This window comes from Anomaloglossus baeobatrachus, unplaced genomic scaffold (genome assembly GCF_048569485.1).
Source record: "Anomaloglossus baeobatrachus isolate aAnoBae1 unplaced genomic scaffold, aAnoBae1.hap1 Scaffold_2933, whole genome shotgun sequence".
NCBI lineage: Eukaryota > Metazoa > Chordata > Amphibia > Anura > Aromobatidae > Anomaloglossus > Anomaloglossus baeobatrachus.
This window is the reverse complement of record NW_027442379.1, coordinates 42888-69480: the sequence shown is the minus strand read 5'-3', so window position 1 is coordinate 69480 and position 26593 is coordinate 42888. Positions and strand designations below refer to the sequence as shown.

The following is a 26593-nucleotide window of genomic DNA, read 5'->3' as shown; positions in this document are numbered from 1 at the left end:
GCCCCCAAACCCTGCCCTCTGTACCTTTCTCACCACCCGCTTCCCTTCTCCTGTCATCCCCCTACCACCCGGGAAAAAAAGAGATTGCCCCCTCCTTCCACTAGCCCACCCTCCCACCCAAAGAACAACTTCTTCTGCGCAGCTTGTTTTCTAGGCAGCAGCGCTATTGTGATGTCATCGGGGGGCATTGTGACAAGCCGCCAGTGTTCCGTCTCTTCATGTTGTGCACAGTTCAAACGGAAAATACATCAACAGGCAGACTACAGAAAAGCTTACTATCAAAGGTTAGAGGGGGGCTTTCTCAGAGGGCTTTTTACAGTTTTTCTATTCCCAATTAGCCGTTTAAGTGTACTTATTGAAAGTAGTAATTCTTTCATAGGCCGCCCTTTCTTAGTATTTGACGTTCCTTATATTGCGGTATGAGGCTTCGCAGTAGGTTGCAAACATTCATCACCCATGACTGTCCCCAATTGAGCTCAGAAGCTCAATGTCTATCATGACCTCTCTTTTAGAATGTCCAAGAGCAAGCAAACTATTCCTCCAGGAGAGGGCGCCAACAGACTACTAAAGAGATCATCATTACTCAAAGAAAACCCCAAAAACCAATGCATGATAGGAATAAACAGGTAACTTTCTTTGGAGTGGAAGCGGAGAGATCGCACCAGATGCCAATTCTAGATCTTATCACACCTGTGGTCACTGCAGCAGCAGGTGAATCCACTTTGTCCAAAAGGGATCTATTCCATTCAATTGCAAATGATCTAGATAAGACAGAGAACTGCAGCACGGGGACATAGCCGAGTTGGTCAGGTTGAGTGGTGATGAGTTTGCTATTTGGATGAATAAAGAAAGTCAAAAGTGTGAAAGATAAAAAACAAAAGGAGGAAGTGTGAAAAGTGAATGGGCCAAATTGAGGTGCATATGAAGACGTATGCTTTCTTCCAATTCATTAAATCGGGCTAATATGAATCAGGTGAATTGAGTTCTGCTTTTGGAAACTGGGTTAAGAAGGGGTGCACCGTTCCTGGAGGTACTGCAATACCAGGTCAATGCGTGGAGTGGACAGAGCAAGCTCTTTTTCCATCTCCCTGTTCTAAAAATCCATTTAATATATGGTCCCCAGATAGGGGACGTATCAGATATTAAACTGATAAGAACAGATACTACACTTGATCTTAGCCAAAAGGCCGAGAAGCGATAACCAGAATTGGTTTGGGCCTCGAGTGGCACCCTGGCCTATGCCGGACACATCTTAGGGAGAGAGAGCGAGAGGGAGACAAACCCACGCCTACACAAGACATTTTGTCACCCAAGCCAACCCTTGAAAAGGCTGCTTTGCAGAGCAAAAACAAGAAGAATGGTGCGTTTTGCAGCCGCCGCCCACTGCAATGAATCTGAATAACTCCTCCTTTAGGGCGCAAGCAACTCCCCTCCCCCTTGCAGTCTTTCCAATTCACGATACAAAAAGACGGACAGGACAGGTTGCCTGACTTTCCGTCACTGCCACCCTTTGCCATCCTTACCCGTAGAAAGCCCTTTCATCATCCCCAAACCCTAATCTTTTCCCTTTCCTTCCCAGCCCCCAAACCCTGCCCTCTGTACCTTTCTCACCACCCGCTTCCCTTCTCCTGTCATCCCCCTACCACCCGGGAAAAAAAGAGATTGCCCCCTCCTTCCACTAGCCCACCCTCCCACCCAAAGAACAACTTCTTCTGCGCAGCTTGTTTTCTAGGCAGCAGCGCTATTGTGATGTCATCGGGGGGCATTGTGACAAGCCGCCAGTGTTCCGTCTCTTCATGTTGTGCACAGTTCAAACGGAAAATACATCAACAGGCAGACTACAGAAAAGCTTACTATCAAAGGTTAGAGGGGGGCTTTCTCAGAGGGCTTTTTACAGTTTTTCTATTCCCAATTAGCCGTTTAAGTGTACTTATTGAAAGTAGTAATTCTTTCATAGGCCGCCCTTTCTTAGTATTTGACGTTCCTTATATTGCGGTATGAGGCTTCGCAGTAGGTTGCAAACATTCATCACCCATGACTGTCCCCAATTGAGCTCAGAAGCTCAATGTCTATCATGACCTCTCTTTTAGAATGTCCAAGAGCAAGCAAACTATTCCTCCAGGAGAGGGCGCCAACAGACTACTAAAGAGATCATCATTACTCAAAGAAAACCCCAAAAACCAATGCATGATAGGAATAAACAGGTAACTTTCTTTGGAGTGGAAGCGGAGAGATCGCACCAGATGCCAATTCTAGATCTTATCACACCTGTGGTCACTGCAGCAGCAGGTGAATCCACTTTGTCCAAAAGGGATCTATTCCATTCAATTGCAAATGATCTAGATAAGACAGAGAACTGCAGCACGGGGACATAGCCGAGTTGGTCAGGTTGAGTGGTGATGAGTTTGCTATTTGGATGAATAAAGAAAGTCAAAAGTGTGAAAGATAAAAAACAAAAGGAGGAAGTGTGAAAAGTGAATGGGCCAAATTGAGGTGCATATGAAGACGTATGCTTTCTTCCAATTCATTAAATCGGGCTAATATGAATCAGGTGAATTGAGTTCTGCTTTTGGAAACTGGGTTAAGAAGGGGTGCACCGTTCCTGGAGGTACTGCAATACCAGGTCAATGCGTGGAGTGGACAGAGCAAGCTCTTTTTCCATCTCCCTGTTCTAAAAATCCATTTAATATATGGTCCCCAGATAGGGGACGTATCAGATATTAAACTGATAAGAACAGATACTACACTTGATCTTAGCCAAAAGGCCGAGAAGCGATAACCAGAATTGGTTTGGGCCTCGAGTGGCACCCTGGCCTATGCCGGACACATCTTAGGGAGAGAGAGCGAGAGGGAGACAAACCCACGCCTACACAAGACATTTTGTCACCCAAGCCAACCCTTGAAAAGGCTGCTTTGCAGAGCAAAAACAAGAAGAATGGTGCGTTTTGCAGCCGCCGCCCACTGCAATGAATCTGAATAACTCCTCCTTTAGGGCGCAACCAACTCCCCTCCCCCTTGCAGTCTTTCCAATTCACGATACAAAAAGACGGACAGGACAGGTTGCCTGACTTTCCGTCACTGCCACCCTTTGCCATCCTTACCCGTAGAAAGCCCTTTCATCATCCCCAAACCCTAATCTTTTCCCTTTCCTTCCCAGCCCCCAAACCCTGCCCTCTGTACCTTTCTCACCACCCGCTTCCCTTCTCCTGTCATCCCCCTACCACCCGGGAAAAAAGAGATTGCCCCCTCCTTCCACTAGCCCACCCTCCCACCCAAAGAACAACTTCTTCTGCGCAGCTTGTTTTCTAGGCAGCAGCGCTATTGTGATGTCATCGGGGGGCATTGTGACAAGCCGCCAGTGTTCCGTCTCTTCATGTTGTGCACAGTTCAAACGGAAAATACATCAACAGGCAGACTACAGAAAAGCTTACTATCAAAGGTTAGAGGGGGGCTTTCTCAGAGGGCTTTTTACAGTTTTTCTATTCCCAATTAGCCGTTTAAGTGTACTTATTGAAAGTAGTAATTCTTTCATAGGCCGCCCTTTCTTAGTATTTGACGTTCCTTATATTGCGGTATGAGGCTTCGCAGTAGGTTGCAAACATTCATCACCCATGACTGTCCCCAATTGAGCTCAGAAGCTCAATGTCTATCATGACCTCTCTTTTAGAATGTCCAAGAGCAAGCAAACTATTCCTCCAGGAGAGGGCGCCAACAGACTACTAAAGAGATCATCATTACTCAAAGAAAACCCCAAAAACCAATGCATGATAGGAATAAACAGGTAACTTTCTTTGGAGTGGAAGCGGAGAGATCGCACCAGATGCCAATTCTAGATCTTATCACACCTGTGGTCACTGCAGCAGCAGGTGAATCCACTTTGTCCAAAAGGGATCTATTCCATTCAATTGCAAATGATCTAGATAAGACAGAGAACTGCAGCACGGGGACATAGCCGAGTTGGTCAGGTTGAGTGGTGATGAGTTTGCTATTTGGATGAATAAAGAAAGTCAAAAGTGTGAAAGATAAAAAACAAAAGGAGGAAGTGTGAAAAGTGAATGGGCCAAATTGAGGTGCATATGAAGACGTATGCTTTCTTCCAATTCATTAAATCGGGCTAATATGAATCAGGTGAATTGAGTTCTGCTTTTGGAAACTGGGTTAAGAAGGGGTGCACCGTTCCTGGAGGTACTGCAATACCAGGTCAATGCGTGGAGTGGACAGAGCAAGCTCTTTTTCCATCTCCCTGTTCTAAAAATCCATTTAATATATGGTCCCCAGATAGGGGACGTATCAGATATTAAACTGATAAGAACAGATACTACACTTGATCTTAGCCAAAAGGCCGAGAAGCGATAACCAGAATTGGTTTGGGCCTCGAGTGGCACCCTGGCCTATGCCGGACACATCTTAGGGAGAGAGAGCGAGAGGGAGACAAACCCACGCCTACACAAGACATTTTGTCACCCAAGCCAACCCTTGAAAAGGCTGCTTTGCAGAGCAAAAACAAGAAGAATGGTGCGTTTTGCAGCCGCCGCCCACTGCAATGAATCTGAATAACTCCTCCTTTAGGGCGCAAGCAACTCCCCTCCCCCTTGCAGTCTTTCCAATTCACGATACAAAAAGACGGACAGGACAGGTTGCCTGACTTTCCGTCACTGCCACCCTTTGCCATCCTTACCCGTAGAAAGCCCTTTCATCATCCCCAAACCCTAATCTTTTCCCTTTCCTTCCCAGCCCCCAAACCCTGCCCTCTGTACCTTTCTCACCACCCGCTTCCCTTCTCCTGTCATCCCCCTACCACCCGGGAAAAAAAGAGATTGCCCCCTCCTTCCACTAGCCCACCCTCCCACCCAAAGAACAACTTCTTCTGCGCAGCTTGTTTTCTAGGCAGCAGCGCTATTGTGATGTCATCGGGGGGCATTGTGACAAGCCGCCAGTGTTCCGTCTCTTCATGTTGTGCACAGTTCAAACGGAAAATACATCAACAGGCAGACTACAGAAAAGCTTACTATCAAAGGTTAGAGGGGGGCTTTCTCAGAGGGCTTTTTACAGTTTTTCTATTCCCAATTAGCCGTTTAAGTGTACTTATTGAAAGTAGTAATTCTTTCATAGGCCGCCCTTTCTTAGTATTTGACGTTCCTTATATTGCGGTATGAGGCTTCGCAGTAGGTTGCAAACATTCATCACCCATGACTGTCCCCAATTGAGCTCAGAAGCTCAATGTCTATCATGACCTCTCTTTTAGAATGTCCAAGAGCAAGCAAACTATTCCTCCAGGAGAGGGCGCCAACAGACTACTAAAGAGATCATCATTACTCAAAGAAAACCCCAAAAACCAATGCATGATAGGAATAAACAGGTAACTTTCTTTGGAGTGGAAGCGGAGAGATCGCACCAGATGCCAATTCTAGATCTTATCACACCTGTGGTCACTGCAGCAGCAGGTGAATCCACTTTGTCCAAAAGGGATCTATTCCATTCAATTGCAAATGATCTAGATAAGACAGAGAACTGCAGCACGGGGACATAGCCGAGTTGGTCAGGTTGAGTGGTGATGAGTTTGCTATTTGGATGAATAAAGAAAGTCAAAAGTGTGAAAGATAAAAAACAAAAGGAGGAAGTGTGAAAAGTGAATGGGCCAAATTGAGGTGCATATGAAGACGTATGCTTTCTTCCAATTCATTAAATCGGGCTAATATGAATCAGGTGAATTGAGTTCTGCTTTTGGAAACTGGGTTAAGAAGGGGTGCACCGTTCCTGGAGGTACTGCAATACCAGGTCAATGCGTGGAGTGGACAGAGCAAGCTCTTTTTCCATCTCCCTGTTCTAAAAATCCATTTAATATATGGTCCCCAGATAGGGGACGTATCAGATATTAAACTGATAAGAACAGATACTACACTTGATCTTAGCCAAAAGGCCGAGAAGCGATAACCAGAATTGGTTTGGGCCTCGAGTGGCACCCTGGCCTATGCCGGACACATCTTAGGGAGAGAGAGCGAGAGGGAGACAAACCCACGCCTACACAAGACATTTTGTCACCCAAGCCAACCCTTGAAAAGGCTGCTTTGCAGAGCAAAAACAAGAAGAATGGTGCGTTTTGCAGCCGCCGCCCACTGCAATGAATCTGAATAACTCCTCCTTTAGGGCGCAAGCAACTCCCCTCCCCCTTGCAGTCTTTCCAATTCACGATACAAAAAGACGGACAGGACAGGTTGCCTGACTTTCCGTCACTGCCACCCTTTGCCATCCTTACCCGTAGAAAGCCCTTTCATCATCCCCAAACCCTAATCTTTTCCCTTTCCTTCCCAGCCCCCAAACCCTGCCCTCTGTACCTTTCTCACCACCCGCTTCCCTTCTCCTGTCATCCCCCTACCACCCGGGAAAAAAAGAGATTGCCCCCTCCTTCCACTAGCCCACCCTCCCACCCAAAGAACAACTTCTTCTGCGCAGCTTGTTTTCTAGGCAGCAGCGCTATTGTGATGTCATCGGGGGGCATTGTGACAAGCCGCCAGTGTTCCGTCTCTTCATGTTGTGCACAGTTCAAACGGAAAATACATCAACAGGCAGACTACAGAAAAGCTTACTATCAAAGGTTAGAGGGGGGCTTTCTCAGAGGGCTTTTTACAGTTTTTCTATTCCCAATTAGCCGTTTAAGTGTACTTATTGAAAGTAGTAATTCTTTCATAGGCCGCCCTTTCTTAGTATTTGACGTTCCTTATATTGCGGTATGAGGCTTCGCAGTAGGTTGCAAACATTCATCACCCATGACTGTCCCCAATTGAGCTCAGAAGCTCAATGTCTATCATGACCTCTCTTTTAGAATGTCCAAGAGCAAGCAAACTATTCCTCCAGGAGAGGGCGCCAACAGACTACTAAAGAGATCATCATTACTCAAAGAAAACCCCAAAAACCAATGCATGATAGGAATAAACAGGTAACTTTCTTTGGAGTGGAAGCGGAGAGATCGCACCAGATGCCAATTCTAGATCTTATCACACCTGTGGTCACTGCAGCAGCAGGTGAATCCACTTTGTCCAAAAGGGATCTATTCCATTCAATTGCAAATGATCTAGATAAGACAGAGAACTGCAGCACGGGGACATAGCCGAGTTGGTCAGGTTGAGTGGTGATGAGTTTGCTATTTGGATGAATAAAGAAAGTCAAAAGTGTGAAAGATAAAAAACAAAAGGAGGAAGTGTGAAAAGTGAATGGGCCAAATTGAGGTGCATATGAAGACGTATGCTTTCTTCCAATTCATTAAATCGGGCTAATATGAATCAGGTGAATTGAGTTCTGCTTTTGGAAACTGGGTTAAGAAGGGGTGCACCGTTCCTGGAGGTACTGCAATACCAGGTCAATGCGTGGAGTGGACAGAGCAAGCTCTTTTTCCATCTCCCTGTTCTAAAAATCCATTTAATATATGGTCCCCAGATAGGGGACGTATCAGATATTAAACTGATAAGAACAGATTTTGATTTAATGAAGCTTTCCAAAGCACCACAAAAAATGCATGACCGAAGTCACACCAAAAACAGTGCAAAGGCTAGGATTCGTGTGGACCCCACCGTGAGGAGAGGGTCCCCAAAAATCAACCCCGTCCCTCCGAGCCAGAAGGCCACAGCAAGGGTCAGGGATCTTCGGTGCTCCCCCAAGCCGAAGCCTGGTTGAGCCTTGTCGTTGCTCCCAGCGTCCACCCAGGCATCTTACCCAAGTGGAGTAGAGAGCTACTAGTTGTTGGTTTCGCAGCCGAAACTGCCCGGACCGTCAACCGGTGTTGGTTTCTCAGCCCAAGACTAACCGGACCTCCAACCGGGTGTTGGTTTCTCAGCCGAAGCTGACCCAGACCTCCAACCGGGTGTTGGTTTCTCAGCCGAAGCTGACCCGGACCTCCAACCGGGTGTTAGTTTCTCAGCCCAAAGCTGACCAGACCTCCGACCGGGATTATAAAAATTTCCCTTCCTAGCCAGAAGGCCGGGATAGGGTAATATGCTCAAAAAGTATGAAAAGGCAAGGTACGGTGTGCTACAGAGCCCAAGGCTTGCCGGGGTCCCAAGCCAGCAAGCTCAGACTCACTCCAGGGTCATCAGTCCTGGGGCACGTTGTACCATAGCCCCCCACCCTTACTCAGTCTAATAGCCTCGATCCTGGTAGGGCCATGTTTTCCTCTAGATGAATATACTATCCACCCAGAGTACTAGCAAGCGCAACCTTCCAGTGTGCATTGTATCATTATACTAAGGTGGCCTGGAGCTTAAACCACCTCTTCGAACAACACTACACTTGATCTTAGCCAAAAGGCCGAGAAGCGATAACCAGAATTGGTTTGGGCCTCGAGTGGCACCCTGGCCTATGCCGGACACATCTTAGGGAGAGAGAGCGAGAGGGAGACAAACCCACGCCTACACAAGACATTTTGTCACCCAAGCCAACCCTTGAAAAGGCTGCTTTGCAGAGCAAAAACAAGAAGAATGGTGCGTTTTGCAGCCGCCGCCCACTGCAATGAATCTGAATAACTCCTCCTTTAGGGCGCAAGCAACTCCCCTCCCCCTTGCAGTCTTTCCAATTCACGATACAAAAAGACGGACAGGACAGGTTGCCTGACTTTCCGTCACTGCCACCCTTTGCCATCCTTACCCGTAGAAAGCCCTTTCATCATCCCCAAACCCTAATCTTTTCCCTTTCCTTCCCAGCCCCCAAACCCTGCCCTCTGTACCTTTCTCACCACCCGCTTCCCTTCTCCTGTCATCCCCCTACCACCCGGGAAAAAAAGAGATTGCCCCCTCCTTCCACTAGCCCACCCTCCCACCCAAAGAACAACTTCTTCTGCGCAGCTTGTTTTCTAGGCAGCAGCGCTATTGTGATGTCATCGGGGGGCATTGTGACAAGCCGCCAGTGTTCCGTCTCTTCATGTTGTGCACAGTTCAAACGGAAAATACATCAACAGGCAGACTACAGAAAAGCTTACTATCAAAGGTTAGAGGGGGGCTTTCTCAGAGGGCTTTTTACAGTTTTTCTATTCCCAATTAGCCGTTTAAGTGTACTTATTGAAAGTAGTAATTCTTTCATAGGCCGCCCTTTCTTAGTATTTGACGTTCCTTATATTGCGGTATGAGGCTTCGCAGTAGGTTGCAAACATTCATCACCCATGACTGTCCCCAATTGAGCTCAGAAGCTCAATGTCTATCATGACCTCTCTTTTAGAATGTCCAAGAGCAAGCAAACTATTCCTCCAGGAGAGGGCGCCAACAGACTACTAAAGAGATCATCATTACTCAAAGAAAACCCCAAAAACCAATGCATGATAGGAATAAACAGGTAACTTTCTTTGGAGTGGAAGCGGAGAGATCGCACCAGATGCCAATTCTAGATCTTATCACACCTGTGGTCACTGCAGCAGCAGGTGAATCCACTTTGTCCAAAAGGGATCTATTCCATTCAATTGCAAATGATCTAGATAAGACAGAGAACTGCAGCACGGGGACATAGCCGAGTTGGTCAGGTTGAGTGGTGATGAGTTTGCTATTTGGATGAATAAAGAAAGTCAAAAGTGTGAAAGATAAAAAACAAAAGGAGGAAGTGTGAAAAGTGAATGGGCCAAATTGAGGTGCATATGAAGACGTATGCTTTCTTCCAATTCATTAAATCGGGCTAATATGAATCAGGTGAATTGAGTTCTGCTTTTGGAAACTGGGTTAAGAAGGGGTGCACCGTTCCTGGAGGTACTGCAATACCAGGTCAATGCGTGGAGTGGACAGAGCAAGCTCTTTTTCCATCTCCCTGTTCTAAAAATCCATTTAATATATGGTCCCCAGATAGGGGACGTATCAGATATTAAACTGATAAGAACAGATACTACACTTGATCTTAGCCAAAAGGCCGAGAAGCGATAACCAGAATTGGTTTGGGCCTCGAGTGGCACCCTGGCCTATGCCGGACACATCTTAGGGAGAGAGAGCGAGAGGGAGACAAACCCACGCCTACACAAGACATTTTGTCACCCAAGCCAACCCTTGAAAAGGCTGCTTTGCAGAGCAAAAACAAGAAGAATGGTGCGTTTTGCAGCCGCCGCCCACTGCAATGAATCTGAATAACTCCTCCTTTAGGGCGCAAGCAACTCCCCTCCCCCTTGCAGTCTTTCCAATTCACGATACAAAAAGACGGACAGGACAGGTTGCCTGACTTTCCGTCACTGCCACCCTTTGCCATCCTTACCCGTAGAAAGCCCTTTCATCATCCCCAAACCCTAATCTTTTCCCTTTCCTTCCCAGCCCCCAAACCCTGCCCTCTGTACCTTTCTCACCACCCGCTTCCCTTCTCCTGTCATCCCCCTACCACCCGGGAAAAAAAGAGATTGCCCCCTCCTTCCACTAGCCCACCCTCCCACCCAAAGAACAACTTCTTCTGCGCAGCTTGTTTTCTAGGCAGCAGCGCTATTGTGATGTCATCGGGGGGCATTGTGACAAGCCGCCAGTGTTCCGTCTCTTCATGTTGTGCACAGTTCAAACGGAAAATACATCAACAGGCAGACTACAGAAAAGCTTACTATCAAAGGTTAGAGGGGGGCTTTCTCAGAGGGCTTTTTACAGTTTTTCTATTCCCAATTAGCCGTTTAAGTGTACTTATTGAAAGTAGTAATTCTTTCATAGGCCGCCCTTTCTTAGTATTTGACGTTCCTTATATTGCGGTATGAGGCTTCGCAGTAGGTTGCAAACATTCATCACCCATGACTGTCCCCAATTGAGCTCAGAAGCTCAATGTCTATCATGACCTCTCTTTTAGAATGTCCAAGAGCAAGCAAACTATTCCTCCAGGAGAGGGCGCCAACAGACTACTAAAGAGATCATCATTACTCAAAGAAAACCCCAAAAACCAATGCATGATAGGAATAAACAGGTAACTTTCTTTGGAGTGGAAGCGGAGAGATCGCACCAGATGCCAATTCTAGATCTTATCACACCTGTGGTCACTGCAGCAGCAGGTGAATCCACTTTGTCCAAAAGGGATCTATTCCATTCAATTGCAAATGATCTAGATAAGACAGAGAACTGCAGCACGGGGACATAGCCGAGTTGGTCAGGTTGAGTGGTGATGAGTTTGCTATTTGGATGAATAAAGAAAGTCAAAAGTGTGAAAGATAAAAAACAAAAGGAGGAAGTGTGAAAAGTGAATGGGCCAAATTGAGGTGCATATGAAGACGTATGCTTTCTTCCAATTCATTAAATCGGGCTAATATGAATCAGGTGAATTGAGTTCTGCTTTTGGAAACTGGGTTAAGAAGGGGTGCACCGTTCCTGGAGGTACTGCAATACCAGGTCAATGCGTGGAGTGGACAGAGCAAGCTCTTTTTCCATCTCCCTGTTCTAAAAATCCATTTAATATATGGTCCCCAGATAGGGGACGTATCAGATATTAAACTGATAAGAACAGATACTACACTTGATCTTAGCCAAAAGGCCGAGAAGCGATAACCAGAATTGGTTTGGGCCTCGAGTGGCACCCTGGCCTATGCCGGACACATCTTAGGGAGAGAGAGCGAGAGGGAGACAAACCCACGCCTACACAAGACATTTTGTCACCCAAGCCAACCCTTGAAAAGGCTGCTTTGCAGAGCAAAAACAAGAAGAATGGTGCGTTTTGCAGCCGCCGCCCACTGCAATGAATCTGAATAACTCCTCCTTTAGGGCGCAAGCAACTCCCCTCCCCCTTGCAGTCTTTCCAATTCACGATACAAAAAGACGGACAGGACAGGTTGCCTGACTTTCCGTCACTGCCACCCTTTGCCATCCTTACCCGTAGAAAGCCCTTTCATCATCCCCAAACCCTAATCTTTTCCCTTTCCTTCCCAGCCCCCAAACCCTGCCCTCTGTACCTTTCTCACCACCCGCTTCCCTTCTCCTGTCATCCCCCTACCACCCGGGAAAAAAAGAGATTGCCCCCTCCTTCCACTAGCCCACCCTCCCACCCAAAGAACAACTTCTTCTGCGCAGCTTGTTTTCTAGGCAGCAGCGCTATTGTGATGTCATCGGGGGGCATTGTGACAAGCCGCCAGTGTTCCGTCTCTTCATGTTGTGCACAGTTCAAACGGAAAATACATCAACAGGCAGACTACAGAAAAGCTTACTATCAAAGGTTAGAGGGGGGCTTTCTCAGAGGGCTTTTTACAGTTTTTCTATTCCCAATTAGCCGTTTAAGTGTACTTATTGAAAGTAGTAATTCTTTCATAGGCCGCCCTTTCTTAGTATTTGACGTTCCTTATATTGCGGTATAAGGCTTCGCAGTAGGTTGCAAACATTCATCACCCATGACTGTCCCCAATTGAGCTCAGAAGCTCAATGTCTATCATGACCTCTCTTTTAGAATGTCCAAGAGCAAGCAAACTATTCCTCCAGGAGAGGGCGCCAACAGACTACTAAAGAGATCATCATTACTCAAAGAAAACCCCAAAAACCAATGCATGATAGGAATAAACAGGTAACTTTCTTTGGAGTGGAAGCGGAGAGATCGCACCAGATGCCAATTCTAGATCTTATCACACCTGTGGTCACTGCAGCAGCAGGTGAATCCACTTTGTCCAAAAGGGATCTATTCCATTCAATTGCAAATGATCTAGATAAGACAGAGAACTGCAGCACGGGGACATAGCCGAGTTGGTCAGGTTGAGTGGTGATGAGTTTGCTATTTGGATGAATAAAGAAAGTCAAAAGTGTGAAAGATAAAAAACAAAAGGAGGAAGTGTGAAAAGTGAATGGGCCAAATTGAGGTGCATATGAAGACGTATGCTTTCTTCCAATTCATTAAATCGGGCTAATATGAATCAGGTGAATTGAGTTCTGCTTTTGGAAACTGGGTTAAGAAGGGGTGCACCGTTCCTGGAGGTACTGCAATACCAGGTCAATGCGTGGAGTGGACAGAGCAAGCTCTTTTTCCATCTCCCTGTTCTAAAAATCCATTTAATATATGGTCCCCAGATAGGGGACGTATCAGATATTAAACTGATAAGAACAGATACTACACTTGATCTTAGCCAAAAGGCCGAGAAGCGATAACCAGAATTGGTTTGGGCCTCGAGTGGCACCCTGGCCTATGCCGGACACATCTTAGGGAGAGAGAGCGAGAGGGAGACAAACCCACGCCTACACAAGACATTTTGTCACCCAAGCCAACCCTTGAAAAGGCTGCTTTGCAGAGCAAAAACAAGAAGAATGGTGCGTTTTGCAGCCGCCGCCCACTGCAATGAATCTGAATAACTCCTCCTTTAGGGCGCAAGCAACTCCCCTCCCCCTTGCAGTCTTTCCAATTCACGATACAAAAAGACGGACAGGACAGGTTGCCTGACTTTCCGTCACTGCCACCCTTTGCCATCCTTACCCGTAGAAAGCCCTTTCATCATCCCCAAACCCTAATCTTTTCCCTTTCCTTCCCAGCCCCCAAACCCTGCCCTCTGTACCTTTCTCACCACCCGCTTCCCTTCTCCTGTCATCCCCCTACCACCCGGGAAAAAAAGAGATTGCCCCCTCCTTCCACTAGCCCACCCTCCCACCCAAAGAACAACTTCTTCTGCGCAGCTTGTTTTCTAGGCAGCAGCGCTATTGTGATGTCATCGGGGGGCATTGTGACAAGCCGCCAGTGTTCCGTCTCTTCATGTTGTGCACAGTTCAAACGGAAAATACATCAACAGGCAGACTACAGAAAAGCTTACTATCAAAGGTTAGAGGGGGGCTTTCTCAGAGGGCTTTTTACAGTTTTTCTATTTCCAATTAGCCGTTTAAGTGTACTTATTGAAAGTAGTAATTCTTTCATAGGCCGCCCTTTCTTAGTATTTGACGTTCCTTATATTGCGGTATGAGGCTTCGCAGTAGGTTGCAAACATTCATCACCCATGACTGTCCCCAATTGAGCTCAGAAGCTCAATGTCTATCATGACCTCTCTTTTAGAATGTCCAAGAGCAAGCAAACTATTCCTCCAGGAGAGGGCGCCAACAGACTACTAAAGAGATCATCATTACTCAAAGAAAACCCCAAAAACCAATGCATGATAGGAATAAACAGGTAACTTTCTTTGGAGTGGAAGCGGAGAGATCGCACCAGATGCCAATTCTAGATCTTATCACACCTGTGGTCACTGCAGCAGCAGGTGAATCCACTTTGTCCAAAAGGGATCTATTCCATTCAATTGCAAATGATCTAGATAAGACAGAGAACTGCAGCACGGGGACATAGCCGAGTTGGTCAGGTTGAGTGGTGATGAGTTTGCTATTTGGATGAATAAAGAAAGTCAAAAGTGTGAAAGATAAAAAACAAAAGGAGGAAGTGTGAAAAGTGAATGGGCCAAATTGAGGTGCATATGAAGACGTATGCTTTCTTCCAATTCATTAAATCGGGCTAATATGAATCAGGTGAATTGAGTTCTGCTTTTGGAAACTGGGTTAAGAAGGGGTGCACCGTTCCTGGAGGTACTGCAATACCAGGTCAATGCGTGGAGTGGACAGAGCAAGCTCTTTTTCCATCTCCCTGTTCTAAAAATCCATTTAATATATGGTCCCCAGATAGGGGACGTATCAGATATTAAACTGATAAGAACAGATACTACACTTGATCTTAGCCAAAAGGCCGAGAAGCGATAACCAGAATTGGTTTGGGCCTCGAGTGGCACCCTGGCCTATGCCGGACACATCTTAGGGAGAGAGAGCGAGAGGGAGACAAACCCACGCCTACACAAGACATTTTGTCACCCAAGCCAACCCTTGAAAAGGCTGCTTTGCAGAGCAAAAACAAGAAGAATGGTGCGTTTTGCAGCCGCCGCCCACTGCAATGAATCTGAATAACTCCTCCTTTAGGGCGCAAGCAACTCCCCTCCCCCTTGCAGTCTTTCCAATTCACGATACAAAAAGACGGACAGGACAGGTTGCCTGACTTTCCGTCACTGCCACCCTTTGCCATCCTTACCCGTAGAAAGCCCTTTCATCATCCCCAAACCCTAATCTTTTCCCTTTCCTTCCCAGCCCCCAAACCCTGCCCTCTGTACCTTTCTCACCACCCGCTTCCCTTCTCCTGTCATCCCCCTACCACCCGGGAAAAAAAGAGATTGCCCCCTCCTTCCACTAGCCCACCCTCCCACCCAAAGAACAACTTCTTCTGCGCAGCTTGTTTTCTAGGCAGCAGCGCTATTGTGATGTCATCGGGGGGCATTGTGACAAGCCGCCAGTGTTCCGTCTCTTCATGTTGTGCACAGTTCAAACGGAAAATACATCAACAGGCAGACTACAGAAAAGCTTACTATCAAAGGTTAGAGGGGGGCTTTCTCAGAGGGCTTTTTACAGTTTTTCTATTCCCAATTAGCCGTTTAAGTGTACTTATTGAAAGTAGTAATTCTTTCATAGGCCGCCCTTTCTTAGTATTTGACGTTCCTTATATTGCGGTATGAGGCTTCGCAGTAGGTTGCAAACATTCATCACCCATGACTGTCCCCAATTGAGCTCAGAAGCTCAATGTCTATCATGACCTCTCTTTTAGAATGTCCAAGAGCAAGCAAACTATTCCTCCAGGAGAGGGCGCCAACAGACTACTAAAGAGATCATCATTACTCAAAGAAAACCCCAAAAACCAATGCATGATAGGAATAAACAGGTAACTTTCTTTGGAGTGGAAGCGGAGAGATCGCACCAGATGCCAATTCTAGATCTTATCACACCTGTGGTCACTGCAGCAGCAGGTGAATCCACTTTGTCCAAAAGGGATCTATTCCATTCAATTGCAAATGATCTAGATAAGACAGAGAACTGCAGCACGGGGACATAGCCGAGTTGGTCAGGTTGAGTGGTGATGAGTTTGCTATTTGGATGAATAAAGAAAGTCAAAAGTGTGAAAGATAAAAAACAAAAGGAGGAAGTGTGAAAAGTGAATGGGCCAAATTGAGGTGCATATGAAGACGTATGCTTTCTTCCAATTCATTAAATCGGGCTAATATGAATCAGGTGAATTGAGTTCTGCTTTTGGAAACTGGGTTAAGAAGGGGTGCACCGTTCCTGGAGGTACTGCAATACCAGGTCAATGCGTGGAGTGGACAGAGCAAGCTCTTTTTCCATCTCCCTGTTCTAAAAATCCATTTAATATATGGTCCCCAGATAGGGGACGTATCAGATATTAAACTGATAAGAACAGATACTACACTTGATCTTAGCCAAAAGGCCGAGAAGCGATAACCAGAATTGGTTTGGGCCTCGAGTGGCACCCTGGCCTATGCCGGACACATCTTAGGGAGAGAGAGCGAGAGGGAGACAAACCCACGCCTACACAAGACATTTTGTCACCCAAGCCAACCCTTGAAAAGGCTGCTTTGCAGAGCAAAAACAAGAAGAATGGTGCGTTTTGCAGCCGCCGCCCACTGCAATGAATCTGAATAACTCCTCCTTTAGGGCGCAAGCAACTCCCCTCCCCCTTGCAGTCTTTCCAATTCACGATACAAAAAGACGGACAGGACAGGTTGCCTGACTTTCCGTCACTGCCACCCTTTGCCATCCTTACCCGTAGAAAGCCCTTTCATCATCCCCAAACCCTAATCTTTTCCCTTTCCTTCCCAGCCCCCAAACCCTGCCCTCTGTACCTTTCTCACCACCCGCTTCCCTTCTCCTGTCATCCCCCTACCACCCGGGAAAAAAAGAGATTGCCCCCTCCTTCCACTAGCCCACCCTCCCACCCAAAGAACAACTTCTTCTGCGCAGCTTGTTTTCTAGGCAGCAGCGCTATTGTGATGTCATCGGGGGGCATTGTGATAAGCCGCCAGTGTTCCGTCTCTTCATGTTGTGCACAGTTCAAACGGAAAATACATCAACAGGCAGACTACAGAAAAGCTTACTATCAAAGGTTAGAGGGGGGCTTTCTCAGAGGGCTTTTTACAGTTTTTCTATTCCCAATTAGCCGTTTAAGTGTACTTATTGAAAGTAGTAATTCTTTCATAGGCCGCCCTTTCTTAGTATTTGACGTTCCTTATATTGCGGTATGAGGCTTCGCAGTAGGTTGCAAACATTCATCACCCATGACTGTCCCCAATTGAGCTCAGAAGCTCAATGTCTATCATGACCTCTCTTTTAGAATGTCCAAGAGCAAGCAAACTATTCCTCCAGGAGAGGGCGCCAACAGACTACTAAAGAGATCATCATTACTCAAAGAAAACCCCAAAAACCAATGCATGATAGGAATAAACAGGTAACTTTCTTTGGAGTGGAAGCGGAGAGATCGCACCAGATGCCAATTCTAGATCTTATCACACCTGTGGTCACTGCAGCAGCAGGTGAATCCACTTTGTCCAAAAGGGATCTATTCCATTCAATTGCAAATGATCTAGATAAGACAGAGAACTGCAGCACGGGGACATAGCCGAGTTGGTCAGGTTGAGTGGTGATGAGTTTGCTATTTGGATGAATAAAGAAAGTCAAAAGTGTGAAAGATAAAAAACAAAAGGAGGAAGTGTGAAAAGTGAATGGGCCAAATTGAGGTGCATATGAAGACGTATGCTTTCTTCCAATTCATTAAATCGGGCTAATATGAATCAGGTGAATTGAGTTCTGCTTTTGGAAACTGGGTTAAGAAGGGGTGCACCGTTCCTGGAGGTACTGCAATACCAGGTCAATGCGTGGAGTGGACAGAGCAAGCTCTTTTTCCATCTCCCTGTTCTAAAAATCCATTTAATATATGGTCCCCAGATAGGGGACGTATCAGATATTAAACTGATAAGAACAGATACTACACTTGATCTTAGCCAAAAGGCCGAGAAGCGATAACCAGAATTGGTTTGGGCCTCGAGTGGCACCCTGGCCTATGCCGGACACATCTTAGGGAGAGAGAGCGAGAGGGAGACAAACCCACGCCTACACAAGACATTTTGTCACCCAAGCCAACCCTTGAAAAGGCTGCTTTGCAGAGCAAAAACAAGAAGAATGGTGCGTTTTGCAGCCGCCGCCCACTGCAATGAATCTGAATAACTCCTCCTTTAGGGCGCAAGCAACTCCCCTCCCCCTTGCAGTCTTTCCAATTCACGATACAAAAAGACGGACAGGACAGGTTGCCTGACTTTCCGTCACTGCCACCCTTTGCCATCCTTACCCGTAGAAAGCCCTTTCATCATCCCCAAACCCTAATCTTTTCCCTTTCCTTCCCAGCCCCCAAACCCTGCCCTCTGTACCTTTCTCACCACCCGCTTCCCTTCTCCTGTCATCCCCCTACCACCCGGGAAAAAAAGAGATTGCCCCCTCCTTCCACTAGCCCACCCTCCCACCCAAAGAACAACTTCTTCTGCGCAGCTTGTTTTCTAGGCAGCAGCGCTATTGTGATGTCATCGGGGGGCATTGTGACAAGCCGCCAGTGTTCCGTCTCTTCATGTTGTGCACAGTTCAAACGGAAAATACATCAACAGGCAGACTACAGAAAAGCTTACTATCAAAGGTTAGAGGGGGGCTTTCTCAGAGGGCTTTTTACAGTTTTTCTATTCCCAATTAGCCGTTTAAGTGTACTTATTGAAAGTAGTAATTCTTTCATAGGCCGCCCTTTCTTAGTATTTGACGTTCCTTATATTGCGGTATGAGGCTTCGCAGTAGGTTGCAAACATTCATCACCCATGACTGTCCCCAATTGAGCTCAGAAGCTCAATGTCTATCATGACCTCTCTTTTAGAATGTCCAAGAGCAAGCAAACTATTCCTCCAGGAGAGGGCGCCAACAGACTACTAAAGAGATCATCATTACTCAAAGAAAACCCCAAAAACCAATGCATGATAGGAATAAACAGGTAACTTTCTTTGGAGTGGAAGCGGAGAGATCGCACCAGATGCCAATTCTAGATCTTATCACACCTGTGGTCACTGCAGCAGCAGGTGAATCCACTTTGTCCAAAAGGGATCTATTCCATTCAATTGCAAATGATCTAGATAAGACAGAGAACTGCAGCACGGGGACATAGCCGAGTTGGTCAGGTTGAGTGGTGATGAGTTTGCTATTTGGATGAATAAAGAAAGTCAAAAGTGTGAAAGATAAAAAACAAAAGGAGGAAGTGTGAAAAGTGAATGGGCCAAATTGAGGTGCATATGAAGACGTATGCTTTCTTCCAATTCATTAAATCGGGCTAATATGAATCAGGTGAATTGAGTTCTGCTTTTGGAAACTGGGTTAAGAAGGGGTGCACCGTTCCTGGAGGTACTGCAATACCAGGTCAATGCGTGGAGTGGACAGAGCAAGCTCTTTTTCCATCTCCCTGTTCTAAAAATCCATTTAATATATGGTCCCCAGATAGGGGACGTATCAGATATTAAACTGATAAGAACAGATACTACACTTGATCTTAGCCAAAAGGCCGAGAAGCGATAACCAGAATTGGTTTGGGCCTCGAGTGGCACCCTGGCCTATGCCGGACACATCTTAGGGAGAGAGAGCGAGAGGGAGACAAACCCACGCCTACACAAGACATTTTGTCACCCAAGCCAACCCTTGAAAAGGCTGCTTTGCAGAGCAAAAACAAGAAGAATGGTGCGTTTTGCAGCCGCCGCCCACTGCAATGAATCTGAATAACTCCTCCTTTAGGGCGCAAGCAACTCCCCTCCCCCTTGCAGTCTTTCCAATTCACGATACAAAAAGACGGACAGGACAGGTTGCCTGACTTTCCGTCACTGCCACCCTTTGCCATCCTTACCCGTAGAAAGCCCTTTCATCATCCCCAAACCCTAATCTTTTCCCTTTCCTTCCCAGCCCCCAAACCCTGCCCTCTGTACCTTTCTCACCACCCGCTTCCCTTCTCCTGTCATCCCCCTACCACCCGGGAAAAAAAGAGATTGCCCCCTCCTTCCACTAGCCCACCCTCCCACCCAAAGAACAACTTCTTCTGCGCAGCTTGTTTTCTAGGCAGCAGCGCTATTGTGATGTCATCGGGGGGCATTGTGACAAGCCGCCAGTGTTCCGTCTCTTCATGTTGTGCACAGTTCAAACGGAAAATACATCAACAGGCAGACTACAGAAAAGCTTACTATCAAAGGTTAGAGGGGGGCTTTCTCAGAGGGCTTTTTACAGTTTTTCTATTCCCAATTAGCCGTTTAAGTGTACTTATTGAAAGTAGTAATTCTTTCATAGGCCGCCCTTTCTTAGTATTTGACGTTCCTTATATTGCGGTATGAGGCTTCGCAGTAGGTTGCAAACATTCATCACCCATGACTGTCCCCAATTGAGCTCAGAAGCTCAATGTCTATCATGACCTCTCTTTTAGAATGTCCAAGAGCAAGCAAACTATTCCTCCAGGAGAGGGCGCCAACAGACTACTAAAGAGATCATCATTACTCAAAGAAAACCCCAAAAACCAATGCATGATAGGAATAAACAGGTAACTTTCTTTGGAGTGGAAGCGGAGAGATCGCACCAGATGCCAATTCTAGATCTTATCACACCTGTGGTCACTGCAGCAGCAGGTGAATCCACTTTGTCCAAAAGGGATCTATTCCATTCAATTGCAAATGATCTAGATAAGACAGAGAACTGCAGCACGGGGACATAGCCGAGTTGGTCAGGTTGAGTGGTGATGAGTTTGCTATTTGGATGAATAAAGAAAGTCAAAAGTGTGAAAGATAAAAAACAAAAGGAGGAAGTGTGAAAAGTGAATGGGCCAAATTGAGGTGCATATGAAGACGTATGCTTTCTTCCAATTCATTAAATCGGGCTAATATGAATCAGGTGAATTGAGTTCTGCTTTTGGAAACTGGGTTAAGAAGGGGTGCACCGTTCCTGGAGGTACTGCAATACCAGGTCAATGCGTGGAGTGGACAGAGCAAGCTCTTTTTCCATCTCCCTGTTCTAAAAATCCATTTAATATATGGTCCCCAGATAGGGGACGTATCAGATATTAAACTGATAAGAACAGATACTACACTTGATCTTAGCCAAAAGGCCGAGAAGCGATAACCAGAATTGGTTTGGGCCTCGAGTGGCACCCTGGCCTATGCCGGACACATCTTAGGGAGAGAGAGCGAGAGGGAGACAAACCCACGCCTACACAAGACATTTTGTCACCCAAGCCAACCCTTGAAAAGGCTGCTTTGCAGAGCAAAAACAAGAAGAATGGTGCGTTTTGCAGCCGCCGCCCACTGCAATGAATCTGAATAACTCCTCCTTTAGGGCGCAAGCAACTCCCCTCCCCCTTGCAGTCTTTCCAATTCACGATACAAAAAGACGGACAGGACAGGTTGCCTGACTTTCCGTCACTGCCACCCTTTGCCATCCTTACCCGTAGAAAGCCCTTTCATCATCCCCAAACCCTAATCTTTTCCCTTTCCTTCCCAGCCCCCAAACCCTGCCCTCTGTACCTTTCTCACCACCCGCTTCCCTTCTCCTGTCATCCCCCTACCACCCGGGAAAAAAAGAGATTGCCCCCTCCTTCCACTAGCCCACCCTCCCACCCAAAGAACAACTTCTTCTGCGCAGCTTGTTTTCTAGGCAGCAGCGCTATTGTGATGTCATCGGGGGGCATTGTGACAAGCCGCCAGTGTTCCGTCTCTTCATGTTGTGCACAGTTCAAACGGAAAATACATCAACAGGCAGACTACAGAAAAGCTTACTATCAAAGGTTAGAGGGGGGCTTTCTCAGAGGGCTTTTTACAGTTTTTCTATTCCCAATTAGCCGTTTAAGTGTACTTATTGAAAGTAGTAATTCTTTCATAGGCCGCCCTTTCTTAGTATTTGACGTTCCTTATATTGCGGTATGAGGCTTCGCAGTAGGTTGCAAACATTCATCACCCATGACTGTCCCCAATTGAGCTCAGAAGCTCAATGTCTATCATGACCTCTCTTTTAGAATGTCCAAGAGCAAGCAAACTATTCCTCCAGGAGAGGGCGCCAACAGACTACTAAAGAGATCATCATTACTCAAAGAAAACCCCAAAAACCAATGCATGATAGGAATAAACAGGTAACTTTCTTTGGAGTGGAAGCGGAGAGATCGCACCAGATGCCAATTCTAGATCTTATCACACCTGTGGTCACTGCAGCAGCAGGTGAATCCACTTTGTCCAAAAGGGATCTATTCCATTCAATTGCAAATGATCTAGATAAGACAGAGAACTGCAGCACGGGGACATAGCCGAGTTGGTCAGGTTGAGTGGTGATGAGTTTGCTATTTGGATGAATAAAGAAAGTCAAAAGTGTGAAAGATAAAAAACAAAAGGAGGAAGTGTGAAAAGTGAATGGGCCAAATTGAGGTGCATATGAAGACGTATGCTTTCTTCCAATTCATTAAATCGGGCTAATATGAATCAGGTGAATTGAGTTCTGCTTTTGGAAACTGGGTTAAGAAGGGGTGCACCGTTCCTGGAGGTACTGCAATACCAGGTCAATGCGTGGAGTGGACAGAGCAAGCTCTTTTTCCATCTCCCTGTTCTAAAAATCCATTTAATATATGGTCCCCAGATAGGGGACGTATCAGATATTAAACTGATAAGAACAGATACTACACTTGATCTTAGCCAAAAGGCCGAGAAGCGATAACCAGAATTGGTTTGGGCCTCGAGTGGCACCCTGGCCTATGCCGGACACATCTTAGGGAGAGAGAGCGAGAGGGAGACAAACCCACTCCTACACAAGACATTTTGTCACCCAAGCCAACCCTTGAAAAGGCTGCTTTGCAGAGCAAAAACAAGAAGAATGGTGCGTTTTGCAGCCGCCGCCCACTGCAATGAATCTGAATAACTCCTCCTTTAGGGCGCAAGCAACTCCCCTCCCCCTTGCAGTCTTTCCAATTCACGATACAAAAAGACGGACAGGACAGGTTGCCTGACTTTCCGTCACTGCCACCCTTTGCCATCCTTACCCGTAGAAAGCCCTTTCATCATCCCCAAACCCTAATCTTTTCCCTTTCCTTCCCAGCCCCCAAACCCTGCCCTCTGTACCTTTCTCACCACCCGCTTCCCTTCTCCTGTCATCCCCCTACCACCCGGGAAAAAAAGAGATTGCCCCCTCCTTCCACTAGCCCACCCTCCCACCCAAAGAACAACTTCTTCTGCGCAGCTTGTTTTCTAGGCAGCAGCGCTATTGTGATGTCATCGGGGGGCATTGTGACAAGCCGCCAGTGTTCCGTCTCTTCATGTTGTGCACAGTTCAAACGGAAAATACATCAACAGGCAGACTACAGAAAAGCTTACTATCAAAGGTTAGAGGGGGGCTTTCTCAGAGGGCTTTTTACAGTTTTTCTATTCCCAATTAGCCGTTTAAGTGTACTTATTGAAAGTAGTAATTCTTTCATAGGCCGCCCTTTCTTAGTATTTGACGTTCCTTATATTGCGGTATGAGGCTTCGCAGTAGGTTGCAAACATTCATCACCCATGACTGTCCCCAATTGAGCTCAGAAGCTCAATGTCTATCATGACCTCTCTTTTAGAATGTCCAAGAGCAAGCAAACTATTCCTCCAGGAGAGGGCGCCAACAGACTACTAAAGAGATCATCATTACTCAAAGAAAACCCCAAAAACCAATGCATGATAGGAATAAACAGGTAACTTTCTTTGGAGTGGAAGCGGAGAGATCGCACCAGATGCCAATTCTAGATCTTATCACACCTGTGGTCACTGCAGCAGCAGGTGAATCCACTTTGTCCAAAAGGGATCTATTCCATTCAATTGCAAATGATCTAGATAAGACAGAGAACTGCAGCACGGGGACATAGCCGAGTTGGTCAGGTTGAGTGGTGATGAGTTTGCTATTTGGATGAATAAAGAAAGTCAAAAGTGTGAAAGATAAAAAACAAAAGGAGGAAGTGTGAAAAGTGAATGGGCCAAATTGAGGTGCATATGAAGACGTATGCTTTCTTCCAATTCATTAAATCGGGCTAATATGAATCAGGTGAATTGAGTTCTGCTTTTGGAAACTGGGTTAAGAAGGGGTGCACCGTTCCTGGAGGTACTGCAATACCAGGTCAATGCGTGGAGTGGACAGAGCAAGCTCTTTTTCCATCTCCCTGTTCTAAAAATCCATTTAATATATGGTCCCCAGATAGGGGACGTATCAGATATTAAACTGATAAGAACAGATACTACACTTGATCTTAGCCAAAAGGCCGAGAAGCGATAACCAGAATTGGTTTGGGCCTCGAGTGGCACCCTGGCCTATGCCGGACACATCTTAGGGAGAGAGAGCGAGAGGGAGACAAACCCACGCCTACACAAGACATTTTGTCACCCAAGCCAACCCTTGAAAAGGCTGCTTTGCAGAGCAAAAACAAGAAGAATGGTGCGTTTTGCAGCCGCCGCCCACTGCAATGAATCTGAATAACTCCTCCTTTAGGGCGCAAGCAACTCCCCTCCCCCTTGCAGTCTTTCCAATTCACGATACAAAAAGACGGACAGGACAGGTTGCCTGACTTTCCGTCACTGCCACCCTTTGCCATCCTTACCCGTAGAAAGCCCTTTCATCATCCCCAAACCCTAATCTTTTCCCTTTCCTTCCCAGCCCCCAAACCCTGCCCTCTGTACCTTTCTCACCACCCGCTTCCCTTCTCCTGTCATCCCCCTACCACCCGGGAAAAAAAGAGATTGCCCCCTCCTTCCACTAGCCCACCCTCCCACCCAAAGAACAACTTCTTCTGCGCAGCTTGTTTTCTAGGCAGCAGCGCTATTGTGATGTCATCGGGGGGCATTGTGACAAGCCGCCAGTGTTCCGTCTCTTCATGTTGTGCACAGTTCAAACGGAAAATACATCAACAGGCAGACTACAGAAAAGCTTACTATCAAAGGTTAGAGGGGGGCTTTCTCAGAGGGCTTTTTACAGTTTTTCTATTTCCAATTAGCCGTTTAAGTGTACTTATTGAAAGTAGTAATTCTTTCATAGGCCGCCCTTTCTTAGTATTTGACGTTCCTTATATTGCGGTATGAGGCTTCGCAGTAGGTTGCAAACATTCATCACCCATGACTGTCCCCAATTGAGCTCAGAAGCTCAATGTCTATCATGACCTCTCTTTTAGAATGTCCAAGAGCAAGCAAACTATTCCTCCAGGAGAGGGCGCCAACAGACTACTAAAGAGATCATCATTACTCAAAGAAAACCCCAAAAACCAATGCATGATAGGAATAAACAGGTAACTTTCTTTGGAGTGGAAGCGGAGAGATCGCACCAGATGCCAATTCTAGATCTTATCACACCTGTGGTCACTGCAGCAGCAGGTGAATCCACTTTGTCCAAAAGGGATCTATTCCATTCAATTGCAAATGATCTAGATAAGACAGAGAACTGCAGCACGGGGACATAGCCGAGTTGGTCAGGTTGAGTGGTGATGAGTTTGCTATTTGGATGAATAAAGAAAGTCAAAAGTGTGAAAGATAAAAAACAAAAGGAGGAAGTGTGAAAAGTGAATGGGCCAAATTGAGGTGCATATGAAGACGTATGCTTTCTTCCAATTCATTAAATCGGGCTAATATGAATCAGGTGAATTGAGTTCTGCTTTTGGAAACTGGGTTAAGAAGGGGTGCACCGTTCCTGGAGGTACTGCAATACCAGGTCAATGCGTGGAGTGGACAGAGCAAGCTCTTTTTCCATCTCCCTGTTCTAAAAATCCATTTAATATATGGTCCCCAGATAGGGGACGTATCAGATATTAAACTGATAAGAACAGATACTACACTTGATCTTAGCCAAAAGGCCGAGAAGCGATAACCAGAATTGGTTTGGGCCTCGAGTGGCACCCTGGCCTATGCCGGACACATCTTAGGGAGAGAGAGCGAGAGGGAGACAAACCCACGCCTACACAAGACATTTTGTCACCCAAGCCAACCCTTGAAAAGGCTGCTTTGCAGAGCAAAAACAAGAAGAATGGTGCGTTTTGCAGCCGCCGCCCACTGCAATGAATCTGAATAACTCCTCCTTTAGGGCGCAAGCAACTCCCCTCCCCCTTGCAGTCTTTCCAATTCACGATACAAAAAGACGGACAGGACAGGTTGCCTGACTTTCCGTCACTGCCACCCTTTGCCATCCTTACCCGTAGAAAGCCCTTTCATCATCCCCAAACCCTAATCTTTTCCCTTTCCTTCCCAGCCCCCAAACCCTGCCCTCTGTACCTTTCTCACCACCCGCTTCCCTTCTCCTGTCATCCCCCTACCACCCGGGAAAAAAAGAGATTGCCCCCTCCTTCCACTAGCCCACCCTCCCACCCAAAGAACAACTTCTTCTGCGCAGCTTGTTTTCTAGGCAGCAGCGCTATTGTGATGTCATCGGGGGGCATTGTGACAAGCCGCCAGTGTTCCGTCTCTTCATGTTGTGCACAGTTCAAACGGAAAATACATCAACAGGCAGACTACAGAAAAGCTTACTATCAAAGGTTAGAGGGGGGCTTTCTCAGAGGGCTTTTTACAGTTTTTCTATTCCCAATTAGCCGTTTAAGTGTACTTATTGAAAGTAGTAATTCTTTCATAGGCCGCCCTTTCTTAGTATTTGACGTTCCTTATATTGCGGTATGAGGCTTCGCAGTAGGTTGCAAACATTCATCACCCATGACTGTCCCCAATTGAGCTCAGAAGCTCAATGTCTATCATGACCTCTCTTTTAGAATGTCCAAGAGCAAGCAAACTATTCCTCCA

At 46.5% G+C, this 26593-nt stretch overlaps 16 non-coding genes across 16 annotated transcripts; all 16 read right to left on the bottom strand.

Moving 5' to 3' along the window:
* Positions 1–1008: 1008 nt before the first annotated feature.
* Positions 1009–1199, bottom strand: LOC142267038 (U2 spliceosomal RNA). Its single transcript, XR_012732995.1, has one exon. It is a non-coding gene; the product is annotated as a U2 spliceosomal RNA (small nuclear RNA).
* A 1387-nt stretch (positions 1200–2586) lies between these two features.
* LOC142267037 (U2 spliceosomal RNA) lies at positions 2587–2777 on the bottom strand. The gene has a single exon (XR_012732994.1). It is a non-coding gene; the product is annotated as a U2 spliceosomal RNA (small nuclear RNA).
* Positions 2778–4163: 1386 nt separating this feature from the next.
* Positions 4164–4354, bottom strand: LOC142267036 (U2 spliceosomal RNA). The gene has a single exon (XR_012732993.1). It is a non-coding gene; the product is annotated as a U2 spliceosomal RNA (small nuclear RNA).
* Positions 4355–5741: 1387 nt separating this feature from the next.
* LOC142267035 (U2 spliceosomal RNA) lies at positions 5742–5932 on the bottom strand. The gene has a single exon (XR_012732992.1). It is a non-coding gene; the product is annotated as a U2 spliceosomal RNA (small nuclear RNA).
* A 1387-nt stretch (positions 5933–7319) lies between these two features.
* LOC142266990 (U2 spliceosomal RNA) lies at positions 7320–7515 on the bottom strand. Its single transcript, XR_012732953.1, has one exon. It is a non-coding gene; the product is annotated as a U2 spliceosomal RNA (small nuclear RNA).
* A 2185-nt stretch (positions 7516–9700) lies between these two features.
* On the bottom strand, positions 9701–9891 carry LOC142267034 (U2 spliceosomal RNA). Its single transcript, XR_012732991.1, has one exon. It is a non-coding gene; the product is annotated as a U2 spliceosomal RNA (small nuclear RNA).
* A 1387-nt stretch (positions 9892–11278) lies between these two features.
* Positions 11279–11469, bottom strand: LOC142267032 (U2 spliceosomal RNA). Its single transcript, XR_012732990.1, has one exon. It is a non-coding gene; the product is annotated as a U2 spliceosomal RNA (small nuclear RNA).
* A 1387-nt stretch (positions 11470–12856) lies between these two features.
* Positions 12857–13047, bottom strand: LOC142267030 (U2 spliceosomal RNA). The gene has a single exon (XR_012732988.1). It is a non-coding gene; the product is annotated as a U2 spliceosomal RNA (small nuclear RNA).
* Positions 13048–14434: 1387 nt separating this feature from the next.
* LOC142267029 (U2 spliceosomal RNA) lies at positions 14435–14625 on the bottom strand. The gene has a single exon (XR_012732987.1). It is a non-coding gene; the product is annotated as a U2 spliceosomal RNA (small nuclear RNA).
* Positions 14626–16012: 1387 nt separating this feature from the next.
* Positions 16013–16203, bottom strand: LOC142267028 (U2 spliceosomal RNA). Its single transcript, XR_012732986.1, has one exon. It is a non-coding gene; the product is annotated as a U2 spliceosomal RNA (small nuclear RNA).
* A 1387-nt stretch (positions 16204–17590) lies between these two features.
* Positions 17591–17781, bottom strand: LOC142267027 (U2 spliceosomal RNA). Its single transcript, XR_012732985.1, has one exon. It is a non-coding gene; the product is annotated as a U2 spliceosomal RNA (small nuclear RNA).
* Positions 17782–19168: 1387 nt separating this feature from the next.
* LOC142267026 (U2 spliceosomal RNA) lies at positions 19169–19359 on the bottom strand. The gene has a single exon (XR_012732984.1). It is a non-coding gene; the product is annotated as a U2 spliceosomal RNA (small nuclear RNA).
* A 1387-nt stretch (positions 19360–20746) lies between these two features.
* LOC142267025 (U2 spliceosomal RNA) lies at positions 20747–20937 on the bottom strand. The gene has a single exon (XR_012732983.1). It is a non-coding gene; the product is annotated as a U2 spliceosomal RNA (small nuclear RNA).
* Positions 20938–22324: 1387 nt separating this feature from the next.
* Positions 22325–22515, bottom strand: LOC142267024 (U2 spliceosomal RNA). The gene has a single exon (XR_012732982.1). It is a non-coding gene; the product is annotated as a U2 spliceosomal RNA (small nuclear RNA).
* A 1387-nt stretch (positions 22516–23902) lies between these two features.
* On the bottom strand, positions 23903–24093 carry LOC142267023 (U2 spliceosomal RNA). The gene has a single exon (XR_012732981.1). It is a non-coding gene; the product is annotated as a U2 spliceosomal RNA (small nuclear RNA).
* Positions 24094–25480: 1387 nt separating this feature from the next.
* On the bottom strand, positions 25481–25671 carry LOC142267021 (U2 spliceosomal RNA). Its single transcript, XR_012732980.1, has one exon. It is a non-coding gene; the product is annotated as a U2 spliceosomal RNA (small nuclear RNA).
* Between the last annotated feature and the right edge of the window lie 922 nt (positions 25672–26593).